Raw genomic sequence first — 9,910 nt, forward strand, 5'->3', positions numbered from 1 at the left:
TAACATCTTATCAGCCAGAGCAAAACACAGGGTTGAACCCCAAGTCAAGAGATAGGGCAATGTGCTGACTGTAGAAGGAGAGAATGTCAAAGTACAACCCAAAGGATGTGGGTGTAGGAAGTAATAAAGCCTTGGGTACCATAATTCAATCTACCAGACTCCATAAAGACATTGAAATGTGTTTGAAGCTGAAGGAAGGGTTTGAGGTTTGTAATTCCTCTTGGTGAAGAGGTGTGAGAAATGTGTAAAAGACATGCCTATAGCAGAAGGTAAACAGTCTTCACAATGTAGAACAGCAAGCAAAGAATGAGAGAAGTGGTTGCCATCATTTTGTTATCCCCAAACTCCTTGGTAGAATTCATGCTAATATCATGCTTGATATTAGCTGAGCTTGGGAAAGGTAAGAGCGACCCATAAGCAAAACAAAATTAGGAACATTGCATAGACAGCCATTTCTGGAATGATTTTATTATTCATGTACAATCACACCCCTGCCCCAGATGACAAGCAACAGTGAGGGTGGGTTGAAAAATACATGGGTGTTTCTGTAGGGTTGTGAGGAATATTTTAACTGAGCAACACTAGGGAACCCTGATTTTCTGCTAGGAGGGACAAGTAGGTTTTGCTATTTAAGCTATCACAATTTACAATATTTATTCTAAAAACTGGTGAAACAAGGCATGATTAAGGTTTGTTTAATTCAGTCAGCTTTGCCAGTGATGATAATAATTATGACTCTTGATTTTAAATTAGATTAAATTTTTGTCACTTTCTGGGCCTCTGAGCCCAGATTCATTTATTTAGATAACAGCTTCCTGGAGATTTAAGTCACATGGTTCATGGTCACTTCTCTATCTTATCACTTATTCAGTCATAAAATATGCAACCTAAACTATACACAAGATAATAGCTCTGTAAGACAGAGTTTTTAGTTTCAAATCATTAATCCAAATTAGGTAAAAAGTGTTAAGTACCACCGAAGTCCATAAATGTCTTGAAAAGACAGAGCCTATTCAATGAAAATCTTGGTCTATAAAAGTCTGAAACAAACCTGATTGTAGAAAGAAATCCCTTAATATTTTGAAATGAACCATGACAATCAGTTAGTAGCTAGTTCAGCATTGAGAATCACAAATACTTACGTCAAACATAAATCATCTGCATATTGGAACCCATCTTGGGGTTCCCAATTAAGAGTGTAATACAGAAACCCAAAGCAATTAAATGTACCCATTCACTTACATATTAATTAAAAACAACTCACAGGACACACAAAGAAAAAACAGAGTAGTGAACAAAGTAGATAAGAGCCCTGCTTTCCTAGAGAGTGGTTAAGGGAGGAGATGCAAAAATTAAAAAAAAAAAACAAAGAAAATGAGCAAATATATTTGCTACAAAGAAACTAAAGAAGAATTCAATGACTTTATGATAGAACATAGAGAACAACTTTCTACTGGGTTTTCAGGGAAGGCCTCTCTGAAGAGGTTCCGTTGCACTGTTACCTCGGCAGAGCTAATTGTGTAAAGTTGATTGAGGGTGGGAGGGCTTCAGGCAGAGAACAGCATCTGCAAAGGCTTACCAGAGGTGTGATGTGGGCAATGGCAACATTACCTATTAATAAAATCAGTTTTTAACTGCACACAGAAATGGAAAGCCAATGACTCTATCAGCCCAAGACTCATTATATTTGTTAGTATTTTTAGACTGTTGTAGATGTTGCAGTTAATAGAAAAAAGATTATGTCTAAAATTCTGGAAATTTAATACAGTTTTTTAAAAACTTCGTGAAACTGTGGCATGAAGTGTCAACTGTGAAAACAATGGAGAAGTGTCCAGCTCTCTCACCCAGTTTACCATTTCCCTCCTTGGTTCTTCACTGCACACTTGCACTATACAAAATCACTTCTTCGCTCAGGAAATCGAGTCCCCTTCAGCAACCTTTCCTCTTTCACAGACTTTCTCTTAACTTCCTTTTCAGAGCATTTTCCTTAACACTCATAAGGTTGTGAGAAGAAGGTAAGCAGAGGAAGGTGAAGGAATTCTTTGCAAAAGCTAACTTAGCTATACTTTAATGAGGATGAATTCCAAATCTCCTTCTCCAGCTCTTAAGGAATTACAGAATGATAGAAGAACCACAAGGAGAGGTTGGGTGTGGTGGCCCCTTGGGAAGCTGAGGCAGGAGGGACATGAGCTCAAGACATAGGAATATAACAAGTAACCCCAATGTTATCATTGTCCACAATTTAGTTTTGCAATCTAAAGGTATGACCATGTTACTTTCTATCATTCCAAAGTGCCTGGCTCCATCCCACTTTATTCTGGGCCAACTCCACTAAGCTGAGACAGGAGGTTTAAAATACCAAACATGTTAAAGAAAATCCATACCACTTTAAAGAAAAAGAAAAATTTCTTCCTGCAGGAAGGAAATATCTTAAGAAGATTAATTGGAACAAATTTGATATTGCAATCGTTTGTCACATTGTAAAATAATCCCTAAGCAACTGCAGGAATTCTGTTACTCAGAAAGCATTGTTGTTGGTAAAATTAGGTGCAAGGAAGATAATAGTTGTGTTCTTTTTTAAAGGGAATTGAAATGACCCTTGCATATGCAAATGTTTCAAAAAATGTTAGGTAAAGTTTTAAATTCAGTGATTTCCAAACTAAAGGTGCAAAATGATAGTCTAAGGGATTATCTATTTACAATTTACCATTTTCATCTATATATCATGGATTATATAAAGAAAATGCATAATCCAAATGTGTTAGACCCTAATAAGTTTTGAAGACTTGTCATTTCACCATATCCTCTGGTCACAATTTACTTATTAGAATTCTAGAGCCAGGTTGCCCCAGCTCTTGAAAGTTGATTGCTCAGTTTTCAGAAGCTTTGTGAGCTAGTTGTAAAAATAGTCATTATTATAAAAAATGCAAATTTACAATTAAATTAAAAATAAAGGCTGATGGAATAGCTCAAGTGGTAAGAGCAACTGCCTAGGAAGTGTGAGGCCCTGGGTTCAAACCCAGTGCCATCAAAATAACTAACTAAATAAATAAAACAAAAGTCATAAATACAGCTAAATTGCTTTTGAATTATTTTATTATAATTATTTGTATTCTTGGGGTTATGTGCATTCACTGCCCCTATATGCAGGAAGTACCACAGACAGGCGTGCTGTTGAGCAGCTCTTCCCATCTCCATGTTCAGTGACATCACACTGGTAGCTTGAACCTGGCTGTGGAGGGAGTCCTGGCCTCTGAAACTTGGAGGACACTATAAATCAGGACTCAATTCTTTGTTTGCTTGGTTGTCTAGATAAAGAAAGTGATGAAGAAAACATTGATAATGTGGAATAAACTTGGAAATGTGTTCAATAAGTTTATCTGATAGCTGGTTGTTAAGTGTTCTGCCAAACACCACTATAGCCATTCAAGATTTTCAAAGGCACTAACCTAGAAGTTCCCGTTCCATGTGTCAGAGCTTATTCTCCAACAATGAGGTCCTGATCTTGAGATAAAAGAACACTCTTGGTTTGGAGTATAATACTCTTTGAAGCTTCTCTTACTATTAATTCTTCAGCCCATTCCTCAGTTTTTGGTGCCTTCCCACTGTAAGAAATGTGAAGTTCTTCATATGTTCCCAAGGAGGCCCTGTTACTTTCACACTTGACTTTAAATTGCCGAGTTCAACATTTATCTCTAGCCACCCAATTTCAAAGTCCTTATAGATATCAGTTCTCCCATTCTTCTCAAATGCCTGTGTAATATGCAACATACAGTGGTTATTTTCATTAATATACCATTCAGGTTTACCATCAATGAAAGTTTTAATAATTGCACTGGTACTTCACACCACATACTACTCATGTTAGGATCCTCAGCACCAGCCAGTTGCTAAGTGGTTCACCTCTATAATCCCATTTGAGCATCTACAGTCTCAGTGACACTCCTGACATCAACTCAGTTTGGGGTCCTTGGGCAGCAGACTTTGAGACAGAGCACATTAAATAGGAAATACTCTTGAAATTAATACCTGTGAAAAGAAGCAAAATTGAACAGTGAGAAAAGTTGAGCATTCAATGAAGGATTTAGCCAACCCCATAGAAAATTCTGGAACTTGGGTGTCTCTTTAGATTTGTCTCAAGTTGGGGCCTGGCACCAACTTTTATACACTAGCATGATCTGGCCTTGCAAATGAGAAGGATGGGTGACTTTGTGCAATTTTCTTGGCAGGAGGTAAACTCCAATGAGGGCTGATGGAGGAGAACTGTCTTTGGCAGCTCTCCCAGAAGTCTTCGTTCCTGAAAGCAGATCTGAGTAATAAAGCACAATGTTCTCCATAGTGCCTACTGTGTGCCAGGAACTATTCTGGCAGCTGGGGATAAAGATAGTAAGCATTTCAGATGGTACTGAGTGCTGGATGGAGAAATGAAGCAGTCACTCAATTCCAGTTACACATCCTTAATATTCTTCAACACCACCATGTACATCCCCACTCCAGGATCTTTGCTGCCCACTGCGTAGGGCCTCATTCCGTTTAGATCTTGGCTCAAATATTTCCTTTCCACAATGAAACATTGTCTGACTATTCCATTATAAATTGCAGTGTCCCCTCACCAACATACATTCATCTTTACATTCTCTATCTTTCTTCCATTACCTGTCAGCCTTTTCTGTTTTCTTGAGAAAGTTGCACCTACTCCTCTGGCTACCTATTGTTCCTGAGCATCCTTGGTGGGATTTTGGTCCCAAGTTCCTTTTATTTCCCTTAGATAGGTAAAATGGGCAAATAATAAAGAAGTAGAGTAGTTATCTTGCTGAATTCCCTCACCTACCATATTAAATGATAATTATTTTCAACACTGGAAGTAAAGTGGGAAAAAAATCTAAAAGGAAATCCTGATTAAAACATATCAGGATAAAATGATACAATGACACCGCTCCTGGGCATCTACCCAAAAGAACATAAGACAGAATACAGTAGAGACACCTGTGTACTGATGTTCATCGCAGCACTACTCATAATAGCCAAGCTATAGAAACAACCTAGATGCCCTACAACTGATGAATGGATCATGAAATTGTGGTACATATACACAATGGAGTATTACCCAGCCACTAGGAATAATTACATGGGGTTTGAAGGTAAATGGATGCAATGGAGGACATCATGCTAAGTGAAGTTAGCCAGGATCAGAAACACAAAAGCTGCATGTTTTCTCTCATATGTGGAAGTTAGATCCAAAGATAAACAATACATACAAAAACAAGCATGATCATATACAAACTCAGATGTTGAACAAGTTTGTAACAGTGGAACTGCTCTATGGAACTTGGGGAAAGCGAGAAAGGAAAAGAGATTGATAGAACATTAGTAATACCATCATATTATCATAGAGCATATAAGAATGTGTATTGAAAATTGTTTAAAAATGGGGGGAGGGGTAGGTAAAGGGGTAACGGAGAGTATTCAAAGGGATTGAACAGACTATAAAGTAAAGCACACCTGCAATGGGCATACATTGAAACAGACTTTTGAACATCAGCTTAAATATTAACAACAAAAATCAGGACTGTAAAATAGGCACAGTGTGTGAGGAAGCAGGGGTACTAGTGGGAGGGGAGAGGGTGAAAGAAGGAGATTAGGGTGACAGTATTTGGTTGATGGACTTCATATACTTATATGAAACAAAACAAAAAAACCTCTTGCCATTGCTTTAAGTGGAGTGGGGAGGAGCCTGAGGGGAAGACATGATGGGGGCAATGTAATTAATATACACTGTAAGTCTAACTGTAATTCTCACTACAAATCCCCCTTTTATAATGAATATATTCTAGTAATTTATAATAGTAATAATAAAGAAAATGGCTGCAGAACAGTACAAACACACATGTGTGTACAGTTTGCTTTCTGTAAGGAGGTTTTGCTTTCCTCTTTTGTGGAACAGGCTTTCCTTAAAATCTTCCCCATGGCATCCCTATTTCTCAGTGCTCTTTGGCAAATGTGACATTTGTGTAGTCATTGCTCCTCCTGTCCCCTTGAATGGATTCAAGTGCTTTCATGCTTGAAGAGGACCTCTTCAAAATCACTGGATCCCCCACAACTCCAATAGATGACTGCTTGAAGTTATAGTATGAGCTCAGACTCCAGATCATGCAGTTGAAAGAAGTTTAAGTGAACATCTCATAGTTCAGTTTTCTTTCAAACTGAGGAAAGGATAAATCCCACCACTCCGATGCAGAGCAGTAAATGCATATCATCATTTTCTAGTCAAAAAGCATAGACATTTCCAGCAGGTGACCACTAAGCTTGGTTATTTGGTGCCTTCTCTAGCACAGCCATTTTCCTACCACTTTAGTTTCTATTTCCTTCTCACTGTCAACTCTTCATCATGCCCATTCCAACCCACCACCATTCACACTGCAATACACAAGGTAAACTGTTTCTGCTGAGAGTTATATATTCAACAGGATGATAGGAATTCACTGCTGAAGTTCTTGTAGCTAATATGTCTAGATGGTTGTCATAATTCTTCTCTTTACTTGTCAGTAGGCTTGGTTATTCTAGCTCACTTTGTTCATCATCAACACTTTTTTTTTGACTGTCATCTTTTCCAAATGATGGAAAGGTGAAACTTCAAGTAAGGTGATCCAAGCCAAAGCCAGAAATTGCACTTGACTTCAGAAAGGTTTTTCAAAACAAATATTAACTGAAGTAAGAAGATTAACATGCCTTCAAAATGTTTGCCTTTTCTATATGAGTAGTCTTATTTATTAAAGTTGTTTAAACAAATATCTACTGAATAGTTATGTGTATCAGACATTGTTCTCAGAATTTAGCATATTTCAGAGAACAAAGTAAAGACATTGACACCATAAAAGCTTGTATTTTACATAGTAATGATGATAAAAACATGAACATAATAAATAAATTATGTGATTTGTTAGAAGCTTCCCATATGATACAGAAAGTTTACCTAAATAAAAAGGGAAAAGAAGAAGAAAGATAAGGAGGATCAGGAGAACAGGATGTGTTGGGATGCAATTTAATATAGGGTGATAAGGGCAAACTTTATTAAAATGGTGACATTTGCATAAAAATAGAAAAAGCTTTTCAGATTGCAGGAATGGACAGTGCAATTGCCCTGAGGTGGGAATTTGCTTGGCATGTCTGAGGAACAAGAAAGCCAATGTGGATGAAATGGGGTGCTTTAGACAGAGAAGGAAGAATCAGACAACCAGTGGATCAAACATACAAGACTTAATAGACCATTGTGAGAACATTAGCTTCACTCTGAATGAGCTAGAGAGACATTTGAAGATTCTGAGCAAGATCAGACCTGGGCGGTAGCAGAGACAGCATTGAGAAATAGTCACATTCTGGATATAGGATAAAGGTAAAGTAGATTTTCTGATGAACTGGACATAGAGTGTGAGACAAGAAGTAAGTCAAGGACGCTGCTAAGGATATGACCTGAGCCATGGGAAGATGGTGTTTCCACCAACCGAGACAGAGGTGGTGGTCAGAGGAGTTAAGTGTGGGTATTATATCAGGAGTTCAGATTATGACATGTTCAATCTGAGATAACCAAATGAAGATGCTGATAGGTAACTATGTATAAGCCTGGAGATCAGGAGGGAAGGCTGGAATGAAGAGAGAAACGTAAGCATTTTGGTGGTGTTTGAAGTTCTAAGATTAGATGAAATCACCAAGGAAGTAAGTCCAGATTGAGAAGAAAAAAAGACCAAGAACTCAGCACTGGGGATGTCAAGAAGAAAGGGAGAGGCTAGCAATAGAGACTGAGAAGAAGCAATTGGGAAGGTAGGAGAACTCCAAGAAAGACAAATGAAGAAGTCAGGTAAAATGGATTTAGCAGCATAGAGATCAATAATGAATTGACAAGATCAGTTTCAGTGAAGTAGACGAGGGGAACCAAAGCCTAATTGGAGAGGTTTCAGAAGGAAGGAGAAGAATTAGAAATGGCAAGCAGAGACATCCCTTTCTACAATTTTGCTGCAAAGAATCTGTAGAAATGGGGTGCTAGCTTTTAGGGAAAGATGGGAGAATGATACTGGGCTGTATTATACTGGGAACAGTCCAGTAGAAGATAAAGATTCTGATCATGGAAGAGAGAGAAAGGATAATTGCTGGGACAGTGTCCTTGAGGAGATGAGAAGGGATGGGATCTTGTGCACAGGTGGAGGGGCTGGCTTGGTTAGAAGCATGGAGACTTCATCTATGACAGCAGTTGGGAAAGTCACACATGAAGGGGCAGGTGGAATAAAGGTAGGGATGTGGTTAGAAGAGTCAATGAAAGCGCTCTTCTAATGGTTTCAGTTTTCTCCACGAGGAATGATGCAATATCATTAGGTAAGATAAGAGAAATTTGGGAGAGGTATTAGAGGTTAGAGGAGAGAAAAGAAGGTATCAAACAAACAATGAATGTATGAGCAAATGGACTAGAAAGGAATGAGTTTGTGCTCTCTCCCCCAGGAACAAATCACATGTTTGTGTTTGTGAACTTAGTGGCTGTTTTATGGTGTTTCACTCTTGCTGCTAGCTTTTCATAAAGAATTTTTTCCTGGCCTATTAAGGGACAGTCTATGGGGTGGGAGGGAGACACAGGCCTCCTCTTGACTCAGGGTCCAATAGGTTTCTACCAACCCTTGTCTTTAGTACCATTCCCAGCCTCATGTTGACCAGAGAGGGCTACATTAGGGTAGATGGTCATAAGATTTGTCACATGACACAAAATGATATGAAATTATAGTAGCATTAGCTTCAGATGGGCCCTCTCTAAGGACAAGCCTAACTAACCATTTTAAAGATGACTTTCATTTTTAGTATGTAAGGTTAGAGAGGAAAACGTTTATTTTGTTTGAAAGCAGTTTATATATATTTGACAGGAGAAAACTAAAAGAAAAAAAATATGATTGAACTTTCACCCTCAAAGTTTGTGTATCTAGTTTTCTCTGCAGAAACATCTCTGGAATGATTCTTAGAGAAAAAAAAAACATTTTCTAAAAGCTGAAAAGTATTGCTTTTAAGATGAAATTTCATAGACCATGAGAATCGCAGGTGCTAGTTCACTGGGTACTAACTCCAAATTTTTGGTACTCTTGTCTGAAAATCTAACATCTACTGCCTGGCCAAAAACCTCGTCTGTGTCTCATTTTGCCGTTGCCTTGATCCCTAAGGACAAAGCCAAATCAAATGGAAAAGAAAACCACTACTTCTGCTCAAATTTACATTAAACCTTCAAAGCAAAAATACAAAGTTTGAAGTTTCTAGATAACTTATCGCCCTTCTCATAATAAGGGATCTCATTCTACTTTTATGGTTAGCAGCCAAAAAGGCCTAAGAAGTAGTCTGGAGGCCAATCTTGCAGAGCAGGAAGTCACGTGACTCAGCCAAGGTCATGAGGTCACATAAGTAAACTCAAATGAAGGCCTCAGAATGAAATTCTCTTGTCTGCATGTATCTAATAGTATTAACTTTCTTCTTCATACACACACGTGTGCACACATGCAAACTCATATACACACAACTTCAAAGGACTTCAAGAAGCAGAAATTAAAATCTTGGCTTTGATTACTGGCTCAATCATTTGCTTACTATAAATTGGAATTCCTTCTTATGTCAACACATTTCAATTGCCCAAGTTCAGATACTTTGTGTGTGTGTGTGTGTGTGTGTGTGTGTGTGTGTGGTACTGGAGCTTGAACTCAGGGCCTTCACCCTGAGCCAGTCCCTATTTTTGTGAAGGGTTTTTTGAGATAGGGTCTTGTGGAACTATGTGGCGAGGCTGGCTTTGAACCGTGATACTCCTGATTTCTGCCTTCTGAGTATCCAGGATTACAGGCTTGAGTGCCAAGTTCATATACTTTGTATCCTAAGCAATCCTAAATGTACA

This window comes from Castor canadensis, chromosome 2 (assembly GCF_047511655.1).
Source record: "Castor canadensis chromosome 2, mCasCan1.hap1v2, whole genome shotgun sequence".
Classification (NCBI taxonomy): domain Eukaryota; kingdom Metazoa; phylum Chordata; class Mammalia; order Rodentia; family Castoridae; genus Castor; species Castor canadensis.